Source organism: Oryctolagus cuniculus, chromosome 3 (genome assembly GCF_964237555.1).
Source record: "Oryctolagus cuniculus chromosome 3, mOryCun1.1, whole genome shotgun sequence".
Lineage (NCBI taxonomy): Eukaryota > Metazoa > Chordata > Mammalia > Lagomorpha > Leporidae > Oryctolagus > Oryctolagus cuniculus.
In genome coordinates, this window is record NC_091434.1 from 60,959,226 (window position 1) to 60,975,514 (window position 16,289).

The 16,289-nt window shown below is 41.2% G+C and overlaps 1 pseudogene; it reads left to right on the plus strand.

Annotated features, from left to right (window-relative positions):
* LOC138848866 (N-alpha-acetyltransferase 20-like) overlaps positions 1-8,921 on the plus strand; it is a 124,833-nt pseudogene extending 115,912 nt beyond the window's left edge.
* The last annotated feature ends 7,368 nt before the right edge of the window (positions 8,922-16,289 follow it).

Consider the following 16,289-nt stretch of genomic DNA (forward strand, 5'->3'; position numbering starts at 1 on the left):
TCCATTGGTTCACCACCCAATGGCCACTGCAGCCGGTGCACCGTGCTGATCCGAAGCCAGGAGCCAGGTGCTTCTCCTGGTCTCCCACGCGGGTGCAGGGCCCAAGAACTTGGGCCATCCTCCACTGCCTTCCCGGGCCACAGCAGAGAGCTGGACTGGAAGAGGAGCAACCGGGACAGAATCCGGCGCCCCAACCAGTACTAGAACCCGGGGTGCTGGCGCTGCAGGCAGAGGATTAGCCTATTGAGCCGTGGCACCGGCCGCTAGCAACATTTCTAAAATGGCAAGATAGAGTAGAAATAAAAAGAAAAGAGAGCCAGTTATTTTATTAATATGAGTCAAAGCTTCACAGATGTTAATGTTCTATTTATTTTTATAAAGGATAAATCAATAAGTTCTTAACAGTTGTGAATCATTATTACTGATGATCATAATAGGCAACTATTTTTATAAGTTCAAGGAAAATGACAGAATTTACAGATATTTATAAATTATTAAATTTGCATCTTAATAATTTATTAAGGATTCTGTGTCCGATAGAAAGAGAATAAATAGGCACTATTTCCAAGCATCCTCAAAAATCTCTAAAATTTGTCATGATAGAAAACTTCAAGAAAATCCAAGAAATGAAAAAAATTGACCTATTTTCTCACCATGGCACAAAGGCCAATAATCAGGAGTCCATGTGTGAACTCCAAAAAGTCCACAGGCCTCTTCAGTCAACATCTCTTGTTGATAACTGCGCTCAACCCTGGTCCCTCTATAGACAGACACCTCCTTTGAAGCAAGAGAATTCCATCCACTTCTTCAATGGATATAATCTCCACTTCCCCAAAGCTCCCTTTACAACCCTTCCTCTCCCGAAAGTCTCCAGAAAGTACTGGGATGTCTCATTGGCTCTAATGGCATCACCTGAGACTCCCTGAACCAGTCACTAGGACAGGAAAACGTGGGGCTCTGACTGGTCACAGCTGATTCACATGTCACCACCAGCCCACCACCCAGTCACATTTACCAAGAGAGAACTGAGTGAATTCCAAAGTTTTAAAATAGGAGTATTGACTAAGTATGGATGTTGACTGGTACACCCGCATCTCATATCAGAGTGCCTGGCTTCCAGTTCCAGCTCTGTTCCAGATACCAGCTACCTGTTAACGTGTTCCCTTGGAGGCAGCAGATGATGGCTCAAGTAACGGAATCCCCATCACCCATATGGGAAGCCCAGACGGCGTTCTCAGCTCCCAGCTTTGGCCTGGCCCAGCCCTGGCCCTCTCAGGTATTTGAGGAGTGAACCAGCAGAAGACAAATACTTCTCTCTCTCCCTTTCAAATAAATAAATAAATATTTTAAAATGGGAGTAGTATCTCAACTAGCTGAATGGATGACAAAAAAGAGTAAATCTTATTTGTGGTTTCATATATACACTCTGTTAAGTGGGTTATGTCTGTATTAATGTGTTTACTGTTCCTTCTTTTCATTCTGCGATTTCTTAATGAAATGAGGCTTTTAAAATTCATAGAACTTAAATATTGTTTATATGCCCTTCCTTTTTTAAAACCTCTCTATTTTCAAAATTAATAGAAATTCTACACTTACTAGATTCTGGTAGTTCCAAGTGAATAAAACCATCCCTGTTTGCAAAACCCTGAAGTTAATATATTGAAACCAAATTTCAAACAAATGTCAAAATTTTAGCTGTTTAACTAAATTGTGAACAGTTTTGACCTTCATTGTTAAAGACTCACACTGCAGTAAAGTCAAATGAGTTATTTGGTGTTCATGCTCCTTGAAGGCATTGGGATCTAGAAATAATTGAAATTTTTATTTGCAAAGATACTGTTTTATTTAAAACTGAAGTTGCAATGTATGGAAATCTAGTAGAGATAATTAATAGGATATAAAGGATTCTAAAAAGGAGTTCAATAAAGTGAAAATGTCATGAAAGAAAAGGCACAATATGAAAGTGAGAAAAGAAACCCAGCACACTGGGAGAAGACAAGGACGAGGAAGTGTTCAGAGAATGTCTGAGAGCTTAACCTTCCTGACCTCAACATAGCAGAGAACGGAAAAATTTTTTTTGCTTAACATTTCTTGGGCTTCAGAATGTATTGTACATTGAAGGAACACAAGATAAATTATTTAGACTGTTTCAACGGAGATTGGCAAAATCCCAACCTGTCATAAACAGGGTTTTTAAAGCTTGATACTGCATAAATAATTTATAGTTTCTAAACCAGAAAAGTTCTAAATTTGAAACCTTGCATTAAATAGAAGTCTCTGTCAACCACAGGGCCCTCATCTCCCTTCAGGAGCTGACTGAGACACTTTACAAAAAGGTCACCACCATGAATAAAAGCACACTATTTCATCCCTCATTTCCTGTTTTTGCAAATAAAGAGATATTTAAGAGGTACAGTTTAACATTTTTAGCTATGCAAGAGCAACAAAAAGTGCTATAAATATGCTCTTACGGGGCTACTTTAAAAAAGTTAAAGGAAAATGCATACTATGATAAATTATGGACGGATTTCAAAATTTCTGCTCCAAAATAAGCTTCCCTTCTAGTTACATTTTCCACAAACTTTTCGAGCTTACCTTGTATTTATTAGGTCAGCTACATGCTAAATTATTCTTTCCCTTTTTTTCTGGGAGGATGAGATTAACTCCATATTTATTGAAATTCCATATCACTACAAACATCCACAATACAGTGGAACTTCATTGTGAAGCAAAAATTACAAACCTCTTGGGAAGAAATCTGAGTGCAGAATATTTCTAGATTTTTATAAGGACTTTACTTTTTGGGGTCAGTGTTTTAGCATAGGAGGGAAAGCCACCTATATGGGCACCCGTTCCTGTCCTGGCTGTGCCACTTCCAATCCAGCTCCCTACTAATTGCCTGGGAAGATGACGGCCCATGTGTTTGGGCCCCTGGCACCAATGTGGCAAATCTGAATGAAGCTCCTGGCTCCTGGCTTCAATGTGGCCCACCTGTGGCCTTTGTGGCCATCTGAGGTGTGAACCAGTGGATAGAAGAACTCTCTCTCTTTCTTTCTCTCTCTGTCTCTCTCTCTCTCTCTCTGTGTCCCTCTCTCTGTAACTCTTTCAAATAAATTAATTTTTAAAAAATTTTATCTTTTACATTTTCTTGCCCATAATGAATTTGACATGATTTTCTCACAACTTGCCTTTATCAAGCATATCCAAAACTTTCAACTAATTTTATGTAGAAATATCTCATTCTTTCCACATTCATGTTTGATGGGTTCACATAAACAATTCATTTACATTATATGATGCAAATAGCTGACCAAAGGGTTTGAGAATAAGCATAATTAACTTTTGGTAAGCAAACAACACATCAGGTTGCCTAGTGAGAGTTGACCTGCACTGTCACAGCCATCGCCACTCATGAGTATCAGTCCAAATGTTTTTGCAAACTCAATAGGAGAGCATTTGTTAATCTGATGAGTCTCTTAAGTGGAGATCAGCTAACAATACTTCCACAGATAATAAGGGAAACAGCTATTGTCTGTGCAGTGTTTGCAGTGGACCTCAGAACTATGCCAAGTGCTTTCCTGACCATCTGTCTGATTTGAATACACCAGCAAACACTGTTGCTAGTGATACAGTCTGCAACACACAAGCAGATTAACTAATTTTTTTGAGGAGTGATCAAGGTAGACTTTCTAGAGTTCCTTTGTATGTGAACCCATAATTTGGACCCAAATGGCCTAGATAACCTTATACTATGCTCCCATATGAGCCTGCTCCTCCAGCAAGAATGTCAAGCTGCTACGGTCATAACATAGCTGTGCACAGCAAAGGGCTGTGATGACTTTGAACTGACACTGCTTGGGCTTATCTTCATTCTTGGCACTTGCTACCAGCATGGTTATGGCTAAGCTGTTTGCACAACCTTTTTAAGTAGTTTCCTAATCTGCCAAAAAAAAAAAAAAGTGGCTAATACAATAATGAAGATAATATAACAATACCTCATAAGTGAGATATTGCCTATAAAGTACCAGTCCAATGTCTGGCACATTGTAAGTGGTCAGTACATGTCACCCACTATTACCAGTTTAGGGTAACATCAGTTACAAAGAGGTCTGAGAAGTGAGGGACACTTGGTTGTTATTTTCTGACCCTTAAAAAGGATGTCTTGGAGTAACTATGTAGTGTTTCTTTTATATAAGATGAGAGGGTACTTCAAAACATGCATGGGAATAGGAATTAAAAGAAAATTTTATTTAGCTGCAAACAAATTTTGAAATCTATGCATAGTTTCTTCATTATATGCATTTACAGTGTGCTTTTGGAAGATCCCTTATATGTATGGGTGTCAAAATATTTTTCTACAAATTATCTTCTAATTCCATTTTCCACAAGCTTAAAAAAAATATTTTCTTGCAATTTATTGTCATTTATTTGAGAGAAAGGGAGGGGGGAGAGATTGATCTACCCTATCTATCATCCATTTGTTTACTCTCCAAATGGGCCAAGCTGAAGCTTGGAGCCTGGAATTTATTCAGGGTCTCCCACATGAATGGTAGGAACCAGGCACTTGAGCTATCCATCACCTGTTGCCTTCCAGGGTGCATGTTAACAGAAAACAAAAGGTGGAAGTGGAGCTGGGACTCATACTCATATGGGATGTGGCCTTCCCAAGAAGCATCTTAGCTACTACACCAAATACCCACCCCTCCAGATACTTTTTGAAACACCATCATAGAATATATTTTTTTATGAATTTCCAAATCTTAAGACTATTTCAAAGGTCTTTCAGGTTAAAAAAAAAAAAGTAACCAAAAATAATCCACATTTAGGATTTAGGAATCTGGTACCTTGAGGCACCAAAATTTTGCCTAATGTTAAGTAAACAATTTTAAAGAATAATAATCAACATTTGTAACCCATTTCTAAGTGCTTAACATTGTGTTAAGGGCTTTATATGGACTATCTCATACAATCCCCAAAAACATAAGCATCATTTTTTTATGTGAAGGAAATGATGCTCAGAGCAGTTAGTAACTTGCCCAAAGTCACATGGCTGATGAGTGGAATCAGGATTTGAACTCAGTTTGATACAATAGCCAAAGTTTTACAACTGTACGTGGTGTTTCCAGGATTCTTCATTTTTGAATATCAAAGATCCCAACAATTTAAAACGTTGAGATCAGAGACCTCTCAGACCAAGGTTGAAGATTGCAACTCCTTATTGTAGGAATATGGGTGACTTCTATGACTTTTACTGAAAGGAGAAACAATCTTTGTTCCACAGAAGGAATTGAAATTTGAGATGCCAAAACTCTGTGAAAGCTTTACTCCCTGAGAGAAACCCATTTATGGCAATGCCTGATTCTCATGACTTGGGGAAATGTTAATAAGCATCTAAATTCTCTAGTTAGTGTTCTAGCTAACATCCTGTGCTGTAGGACCCATAGTCAGGGCAATGAGGGTAGGAGTAGAAAATGAATCCTGATAACCAAAAAGTTAAGTTTTTTTAAGATTTTTTTTTAGTTATTTATTTAGAAGAGTTACAGAGAGAGGTAGAGCAAGAGAGAGAGAGATCTTCCATCTGCTGATTCACTCCCCCAATGGCCACAACAGCCAGAGCTGAGCTGATCCGAAGCCAGGAGCCAGGAGCTTCTTCCAGGTCTCCCACGTGGGTGCAGGGGCCCAAAGACTTGGGCCGTCTTCTACTGCTTTCCTAGACCATAGCAGAGAGCTGGATTGAAAGTGGAGCAGCCGGGACTCGAACCGGCACCCATATGGAATGCTGGCACTGCAGACTAGGGCTTTAACCCACTGCACCACATCACAGGCCCCAACAATTAAATTTTTAATTATAATTACTATTATAGCAGCTTTATAACTATTTTTATTTTCCCATTATCAGTTTTTGTCTTCTTTGTGCTATCTCTTCCCTATCCTCAATCCCTGACATTCCCTATCACTTAGATAAATCCATGAAAATATACTCAGTCTCACCCCAGGCATATTTTCCTAATCATACTAGCTCATTGTGATTATTCCTGGGATGTGAATTCTTACAGACATTGTTGTCTTCATTGCATTTCATGTTGTCGATCATTTTTCATGCACTTTTGGCTTATCTCTACCTGTACAGAGATTATAAATAGCTCAAAAGCGGCACTATGTCTTATATGTGTCATCACCCTCAGTATCTTTCTTGTGAGAGACATTCAACCAAAATATATTGATTTTCTACTTAAAGGAAACATAACCACAGCACGGTCATACTTAGAAATCAATTGGCCTTACGATCATTCTTCCTCCTGCAGCCTGAATACTAAGGAGGAATAAAAGTCAGCTGTACCAGTTGTAGCGGAACAGATGAGGAAAAGGGAGATTTCTTACTCATGGCAAGGATTTAGGATTTCACACTGAAGCCTGCAAAACTGAATTTGATTCCCTCTATTCTTAACACTAACCAATCCTAAAATGAATAGACCAAAGAAATAGGTTTGACTAATACCCAGTGTATTATTGCTATAGACTTGTTAGTAGATTATAGACTTGTTAGTGGATTAGGAAGTACATGGCCTATATATAAGGTAGCGATGACAACACTCATACTACTGAAGAAATCAAGGCTCAGATAGTTTATGTATTTTTCTGTAAAAAAAAAAAAACAGAGCTGGTTACTATCATAGCTTAAATGAGAATGAGAACATGAGTCTCACTTCTTGCACTAACTTTTATTAAACAAATGACATATGATCATCAAAGAGTTTTTGTTTTCACCTCCTAACACCTGATTCATTATGGCTTTCTGTAAGATTCTAGAACACCAGTAGAACCCATGTGGTATTACTTAAAATAGAATCATCGAACTAATAAGGTATGCTAAATGTACCCTTTTCTCTCATCTAAGACTTTGGTATTTTAATCAAAGATACAACTTAAGAATTACTTTGAATGTAATGGACACACCTAACCCATGTCATAGGTCCTGGGTTCAAAGCTTCCTGCTAATGTGTACACTGTTGGGGAATGGGGCACAAGTAATGGCCCAAAAAGTTACATCCTTGGACCCACTGGATAGACCCAGATAGAGTTCCAGGCTCCCAGTTTAGTCTAGCCCCGTTCCAGCTGTTGTAGGCATTTGGGGACTGAAAAGAGATGGGAATTCTCTCTCTCTGTATCTCTTTCTCCCTCTGTCCTTAATTAAAAAAAATTAAACTTTTTGGCCGGCGCCGCAGCTCACTAGGCTAATCCTCCGCCTAGCGGCGCCGGCACACCGGGTTCTAGTCCCGGTCGGGGCGCCGGATTCTGTCCCGGTTGCCCCTCTTCCAGGCCAGCCCTCTGCTGTGGCCAGGGAGTGCAGTGGAGGATGGCCCAGGTGCTTGGGCCCTGCACCCCATGGGAGACCAGGAAAAGCACCTGGCTCCTGGCTCCTGCCATCGGATCAGCGCGGTGTGCCGGCCGCAGCGCGCCGGCCGCGGCGGCCATTGGAGGGTGAACCAACGGCAAAAGGAAGACCTTTCTCTCTGTCTCTCTCTCTCACTATCCACTCTGCCTGTCAAAAAAAAAATAATAAAAAAAAAATTAAACTTTTTATTAAAAAATGCTCTTAAAACAACAGTGAGAGATTTTTGAGAAGTATTCAGCGAGGATTCACACAACCTGCCTTCGAGTTGTCTTCAATCCCTCTTTTTCCCCATGCCAATCTGCCATGCAATCCATCATCAGAGTCATGTCTACCTACGTTCCTTGTCAGTCTTTACCCATTTCTCACCATCACCACTGCCAGATTTCATGCTACTATCCCTCCTTACCTCTATACTAACAGCATTTCTTAGTCATAAATATATCTTTATGGATTTCTGGCAGAGGGGGCGCAGATCCAGGTGATCCAGTTTCAGGAATTGGGACAGTGATGGAGAGGTGACCACCCTCCTGGTTTTGATCTGTGACGACCTGTTCTGCTTCAACAACATTAATTTGGATCCACTTACAGAAACTTACAGGATTCTTTTTTTTTTTTTTTTTTTTTTTTTTTTTTTTTTTTTTTTTTTTTTTTTTTTTTTTTTTTTTATAGGCAGAGTGTTCAGTGAGAGAAGAGAGAGACAGAGAGAAAGGTCTTCCTTTGCCGTTGGTTCACCCTCCAGTGGCTGCCGTGGCCAGCGCGCCGTGGCCAGCGCGCTGCGGCCAGCACACCGCGCTGGTCCGAAGCCAGGAGCCAGGTGCTTCTCCTGGTCTCCCATGCGGGTACAGGGCCCAAAGACCTGGGCCATCCTCCACTGCACTTCCGGGCCACAGCAGAGAGCTGGCCTGGAAGAGGGGCAACCAGGACAGAATCCGGTGCCCCAACCGGGACTAGAACCCGGTGTGCCAGCGCAGCAGGCAGAGGATTAGCCTAGTGAGCCGCGGCGCCGGCCCAGGATTCTTTTTCACTTACAGTGCCTGGCCCACTGGCTAGAGTACTTCATTGTTGCAGAGGCACCTGGTAGAGAATTAATCAGTTATATTATGGGTAAAGCTGAAGGCTCAGTAGCTGTAAGAATGGCATGGGCATGTCACAGCTCTGTTGCCCCAGAATTTCAGTACCTGAGTTTGGCTGCTAATCTTATGGAGCTGTTATAGGAGATTTCAGAAAGAAAAGGTGAGGTGTTTTGTTGTTGTTTGTTTTGTTTTGTTTTGTTTTTGCTGATCTCTTTATAAAATCATCTAACCAAGTTGTAGTCAACATGTTCTAGCAGTTGGGCTACCATGTATACAGGAGGATCCTAGAATACCATTTGGCCAGCCACTGGGAAACCCGGTGAGGACGCCTATGATATGAGTGAAGCACTTTCCAACGATACTGAAAAAAATAAGTCACAGCACTATCTCATCCTGTGAGGCCTGAGGACACTGAATCACCATCGGCAGTGGTTCTTAGGCAGATGCTCTAGATAATTTCAGACAAAAACCTTTTCACCAGATGATCTTTAAAGCTCTATTAGAAGAAAAGTAATCACTGAGGTCTTAAAGCCGTAAAGAAAATACAAGTTATACTTACTTTAAGTATCTTTTTTTCGAAAGATTTTTTCATTTATTCGAAAGGCAAAGTTACAGAGAGGCAGAGTCAGAGAGAGAGAGGTCTTCCATACACTGATTCACACCCCAGATGGTTGCAATAGCCAGAGCTGGGCCAATCTGAAGCCAGGAGCCAGGAGCTCTTCCAAGTCTCCCATGTGGGTGCAGGGGCTCAAGGTCTTGATCCATCTTCTACTGCTTTCCTGGGCCACAGCAGAGAGCTGGATAGGAAGTGGAGCAGCCAGGACTCCAACCAGCAACCATATGGTATGCTGGCACTGCAGGTGGCAGCTTTACCCACAATACCACAGTGCCAGCCCCATAATTTAAACATCTTTGCTTCCAGTTAGCAATATCATACCTATTAAAGATGTTCACTGTACTAAGATTCAATCAAAAAGGCAGCTAATTCAGAGGAAACATTCCACTCTCATCTTCCTCATGTTCTCTAGGTGCTAAAGAAAACACTAGCTCCAATCTCCTCCTCACTCAGTACCTGAGAACCACTGCTGCATAAATTTTTTTTATTTTGCACTGAATTGTTAATCAAAGATTTAAAAGCATATATGAAGGGGCCAGCTTTGTGGCGTAGCAGGTTAAGCCATGGCCTGCAGTGCCAGCACCCCATATGTGCGCCAGTTCATGTCCTAGCTGCTCCACTTCCAATCCAACTCCCTGCTAATGCGCCTGGGAAAGCAGCAGAGGACTGCCCAAATGCTTGGGCCCCTGCACCCACCTGGGAGATGTGGAAGAATTTCCTAGCTCCTGGCTTCTTTCTAGCCCAGCCCCAGTCATTGTGACTATTCGGAGTGTGAACCAGCAGATGGGAGATCTCTCTCTCTCTCTCTCTCTCTCTCTCTCTGGCTCTCCTTCTCACTCTCGGTAACTCTGCCTTTCAAAAAAATAAATCTTTTTTTAAAAAAAAGCATATATGAAATGTATAAATCTAAGATGTGGAATAAAATACATTGTTGGTGCTAAAAATTTTTTATTTTTGTTTTTCCCCTCAGTTGCATTTACATGTTTATATACTTTTTTTTTTTACAGGCAGAGTGGAAAGTGAGAGAGACAGAGAGAAAGGTCTTCCTTTTTTTTCTGTTGGATCACCCCACAATGGCCACTGCAACCGGTGTGCTGTGCTGATCCGAAGCTAGGAGCCAGATGCTTCTCCCCGTCTCCCATGTGGGTGCAGGGCCCAAGGACTTGGGCCATCCTCTGCTGCACTTCCGGGCCACAGCAGAGAGCTGGACTGGAAGAGGGGCAACCAGGACAGAATCCGGCGCCCCAACTGGAACTAGAACCTGGGGTGCCGGCGCCTCAGGTGGAGGATTAGCCTATTGAGCCACAGCACCGGCCAAGATTCATTTTCCATTATCTTTATATACAGAAGATCAATTTAGTATATACTAAGTAAAGATTGCAACAATTTGAACCCACACAGAAACACAAAGTATAAAGTAGCCTCTTGAGCCATGGCGCCGGCCTTATATACTTCTAAGTTCAAAATTATACATGGAACATATATTATGGAGACATGGAGAAATGATACAGCTTAATATGAGGAGCATATATTATTTAATAAGAATGTAAGAGGGAAGTTTATAGCAGTTGGTGCCTTCATCAAGAACTTGGAAATGCATCAAAAAAATGAGCTCTCAATGCATCTCAAGATCTAGATTAGAAGACCAGAAGTAAAAATAATCATCAAGAATTGCTACAAAGAGCTATATTCCTTTTGTTTGTTTGTTTGTTTGTTTTTTGATAGGCAGAGTGGATAGTGAGAGAGAGAGACAGAGAGAAAGGTCTTCCTTTTCCCGTTGGTTCACCCTCCAATGGCCGCTGTGGTGGGCGCACTGTGGCCAGCGCACCACGCTGATCCGAAGCCAGGAGCCAGGTGCTTCTCCTGGTCTCCCATGCGGGCGTAGGGCCCAAGCACTTGGGCCATCCTCCACTGCACTCCCTGGCCACAGCAGAGAGCTGGCCTGGAAGAGGGGCAACCAGGACAGAATCCGATGCCCCGACTGGGACTAGAACCTGGTGTGCTGGTGTCACTAGGTGGAGGATTAGCCTATTGAGCCGCGGCGACAGCCAACAAAGAGCTATATTCTAACAAATTGGGTAATCTAGAAGAAATGGATAGATTCCTAGACACATACAATCTATCAAAATTGAGTCATGAAGACATAGAAAACCTTAACAGACCCATAATGAAGACAGAGATTGAATAATAAAAAATTAAATAAAGTAATAAAGACCCCCCCCCCAACAAAGAAAAGTCCAGAATAGGATGGCTTCAATGCTGAATTCTACCAGACTTTTAAAGAACTCCAATTCTCCTCAGCTATTCAAAACAATTGAAAAGGAGGGAACCTCCCAAATTTCTTCTATGAAGCCAGCATCACCTTAATGCATAAACCAAAAAAAGATACAAAATTGACCAATATCCTTGATGAACATAGATGCAAAAATCGCAAAAAGAAAAAAAAACTAGCCAATAGAATCCAATAACACATTAGAAAAATCATCACCCAGACATAGTAGAGTTTATCCCTTGTATGCAGAGATGGTTCAACATTTGCAAATCAACAAATGTAATACATCACATTAACAAACTAAAGAACAAAATCCATATAATTACCTCAAAAGAGGCAGAGAAAGCATTGGATAAAATACAACATCCTTTCATGATGTAAACATTCAACAAATTTGGTATAGAAGGAACATTTTCAACACAATCAAGACAATTTATGACAAACCCACAACTAGCATCTTATTGAGTGGGGAAAAGTTGGAAGCATTTACACTAAGATCCAGAACAAGACAAGGATGCCTGATTTCAACATCTCTATTTAATATATTCCTGGAAGTTTTAGAAAAAAACCATTAGGGAGGGAAAAAAATCAAAGGGATACAAATTGGAAAGGAAGATGTCAAATTATCTCTGTTTGCAGAGGATATGATTCTATATATAGGGGTTCCAAAAGACTACTAAGATTATTGGAACCATAAAAGAACTTGCTAAAGTGGCAAGATATAAATTAACACACAAAAATCAATAGCCTTTGTATACAGATAATGCCATGGCAGAGAAAGAACTTCTAAGATCAATCCCATTCACAATAGCTACAAAAAAAAAAAAAAATCAAATACTTTGGAATACATTTAACCAAGGAGGTGAAAGAGCTCTATGATGAATATTACAAAACATTAAAGAAATAAATAGAAGATGACACAAAAAAAAATTTAAAAACTTCCATATACCTGGATTGGAAGAATTAAATCATTAAAATTTCCATACTACCGAAAGCAGTTTACAGGTTCAAGGGCAAACCAGTTAAAATACCAATGACATTCTTCTCAGGTGGAGGAAAAAAAGATGCTAAAATGCATATGGAAACACAAGAGACCCCAAATAACTAAAGCACTCTTAAACAACAAAAGCAAAGCCAGAAGAACCACAACTGGATTTTGACATTCTTCAGGGCATTCACAATCAAAACAGCCTGATACTGCCACAAAAATATGTATATAGACCAATGAATAGGATAGAAACTCCAGAAATCAATCCACACATCTACAACCAACTAATCTTTGACAAAGGAGCCAAAATCAATCCCTGGAGAAAGGACAGTCCCTTCAACAAATGGTACTGGGAAAAATGGATTTCCATGTGCAGAAGTATGAAACAAGACCCCTACATTACCCCTTATACAAAAATTGACTCAAAATGGATCAAGGATCTAAATCTATGACCTGATACCATCAAATAACCAGAAGTAAACATTGGGGAAACTGTGTAAGACATTGGCATAGGCAGAGAGTTCTTGGAAAGACACCAGATTGCACAGGCACTCAAAGCCAAAATTGACAAATGGGATTACATCAAGCTGAGAAGCTTCTGCATTTGCAGAAGAAATACTCTGTAAAGAAGTAACCAACAGAATAGGAGAAAATATTTGCAAACTATAAACTTATATAGGATTAATATCCAGAATCTATAAAAAGCTCAAGAAATTCAATAACAAATCAAACAATCCAGTTAAAAAATGGGCAAAGGACTTGAACAGGCATTGTTCAAAAAGGGCAATTCAAATGGCCAAGAGAGACATGAGAAAATGCTCAGGATCAGGGAAATTCAAATCAAACATACAATGAAGTTTCACCTCACCCCAGTTAAAATGGATTTCATAAAAATATCAACAATCAATAAATGCTGGCAAGTATATAGGGGAAAAGGTACCCTAATCTACTGTTGGTGGAAATGTAAACTAGTACAGCCATTTGGAAGGCAGCATGGAGATACCTTAGAAAGTTGAAAATAGGTATACCATATGACCCAACAATTCCACTCTTGAAAATTTACCCAAACGAAAAGAAATCCACATATCAGTGATTTGTATCCCATGTTTACTGCAGCTCAAATCACAATAGCTAAGATATGGAATCAATCCAGATGTCCATCAACTGAAGACTAGATAAAGAAATTACGGCCGGCGCCACGGCTCACTAGGCTAATCCTCCACCTGGCGGCGCCGGCACCCCAGGTTCTAGTACCGGTCGGGGCGCCTGATTCTGTCCCGGTTGCCCCTCTTCCAGGCCAGCTCTCTGCTGTGGCCAGGGAGTGCAGTGGAGGATGGCCCAAGTCCTTGGGCCCTGCACCCCATGGGAGACCAGGAGAAGTACCTGGCTCCTGCCTTCAAATCAGCGCGGTGCACCAGCCGAAGCGCGCCGGCCACGGCAGCCATTGGAGGGTGAACCAACAGCAAAGGAAGACCTTTCTCTCTGTCTCTCTCTCTCACTGTCCACTCTGCCTGTCAAAGAAAGAAAGAAAGAAAGAAAGAAAGAAAGAAAGAAAGAAAGAAAGAAAGAAAGAAAGAAAGAAAGAAAGAAAGAAAGAAAGAAAGAGAAAGAAAGAAATTATGGTGGGCCAGCCCTGTGGCTCACTTGGTTAATCCTCTGCCTGTGGTGACAGCATCCCATATGGGCACCGGGTTCTAGTCCCAGTTGCTCCTCTTCCAGTCCAGCTCTCTGTTGTGGCTCGGGAAGGCAGTGGAGGATGGCCCAGGTGCTTGGGCCCTGCACCCGCATGGGAGACCAGGAAGAAGCACCTGGCTCCCGGCTTTGGTGCAGCTCTGGCCTTGCTGCCATTTGGGGAGTAAACCAACAGAAGGAAGACCTTTCTCTCTGTCTCTCTCTCTCTCTCACTGTCTATAACTCTACCTATCAAATAAAAAGAAAAAGAAAAAAAAGAAATTATGGTATATATACACTATGGAATACTACTCACCCATAAAAAAGAATGAAATCCTGTTGTTTACAACAAAATGAATGCAACTGAAAACCCTTATATTTAATGAAATAAGCCAGTCCCAAGAAGACAAATAGCAAGTTCCCCACTAAGCACAGGAAATACTTACGATCTGATACACCACTGTCTGTTCGTCTAAAGTAGGGAACCCCCTGCATAATGCCATCAGCCACTGAGGTGCTAGGAATTTGTTTTGTTATGTCAGCAGTGCTATGGGTATCTTTCCTTTGGCTAGAGTTGGTGTGGCACGCCGCTCTTAAGCACTCAAACATGGGAAGATACCCCCTCTCAGAAACCCACACAGATTACCCAACATAATGAATCTGTGAGTGATAAGAGCCTGTCACTCCAGGCCACTGCCTCACAAGTAACAGTTGATGACTTAGGGAGAGAGAGCTCTGAGAGTGAAAATGACATGACAGCGAAAATGACATGACAGCAGACAACGCAGCAATGCCTAGTCAGCCACACCCCAAATGCCGGTAGGATGAACATAGACGACCTCGAGGCAATAACCCATGCACAGTCATCCCATCTGCACTCAGTGAGGACCCCACATTTGTGGGAGTCCCCAGGCACCCCAGGCTCTTAGGGCAGCCACTAGACCCCATCCCACCCACATATTTGCCTTTAATCTCAAAGTGGACACAGAATTCAGGCACTGGATTCTAACACCTGTAAAAAGGCTTCTGCTAACCAAGGGCCAACGATATGCTTGTGTCTTTCCAGAGAATGCAGGACAGCTCATTTTGGGTACCAGCCAGAAACATCAAGCCTGCAACTGACAGCCAACCAGAACCAGCTGAAGGGTCCCAGGAGGGGAGGAGGGGAGGAGGGAAGGGGAGGGGAGGGGAGGGGAAGGGAGAGGACTTCATGGAATGGGAAAGTGCAATCTGCCCTTGTGACTGTAATAAGAGGAGGATCAAACAAACTCCCGCAGAAAATGTTGCATCCACTGAACAAGAAAATGTAAATTCTCATTCAACAGATTCAGACACATCAGATAATCCCTACATTTCCTCTTGTCTTCCTGGGAGAAATAACTCCTGAAGCTTTTTATTCAGTGTCTATTTGGACTGGTGGCTCTCTAGGCCAGTAGCAAATTTGTCTGTGATCCTTTAATTTCCTATCAGGTTCATCCTCAGAATTCTCTTGTCCTCTTATCAATGTTGAAACCCTTATTTGGATTTTATGATATGGGTCCTATGTCAACTTACTTATTTACTATTCCTTTGTTTTGTTGAAAAATTCTTAATTAATTTCTAAGAAAGAATAGTTCAGATACCTAACCTCCAGAAATATTTATTCCATCTTTACACCTTCTGGATACTTTGGCTTAACATAGAATTCCAAGAAATGTCCTATCTTAATCTATATTTATTCTATTTCCTGGGAACTTCTGACTCCTTCTGAAGGTTTTAGAAATTTTGTTGGTAATACTTCTGTTACCAGTTTTTTTAAGAATCTTTTTTTTGCAAAGCTTCTTTCATTTTTAGCCTCTTTTTCTTCTTCAGTAGATGCAACATCTTCTGTGGAGTTTGTTTGATCCCCCTCTTATTGCAGAGGCAAGGACAGTTTTCTCTTTCCCATTCCATGAAGTTAGCATGGCTGAAGGCTTACTTTGGTCAAATAATTTGACAGAAAATGACGTTCACTATTTCTGGGTGGAAGTATTTAAATGCAGTTCCCAAATCCCCAGCCTTTCTTCTTTCTCTTAGTGGTGGCAAAAGTATGTATTGATGTCAAGGTCAAACCAGTTTGGAATACTGAGCTAATGCAGAGGATAGCAGCTCAGGAGAGACAATGGAAATGAAGCAGACTTTGCACAAGCAATAAAATACTTTAATTGTAATTAGGCACCCAGGCTTGAGAGCTGTTACCACAGCATAAATTATGTCATCTTGAGGCATTTTTATCACTGGCTCCAAAAGTGAGG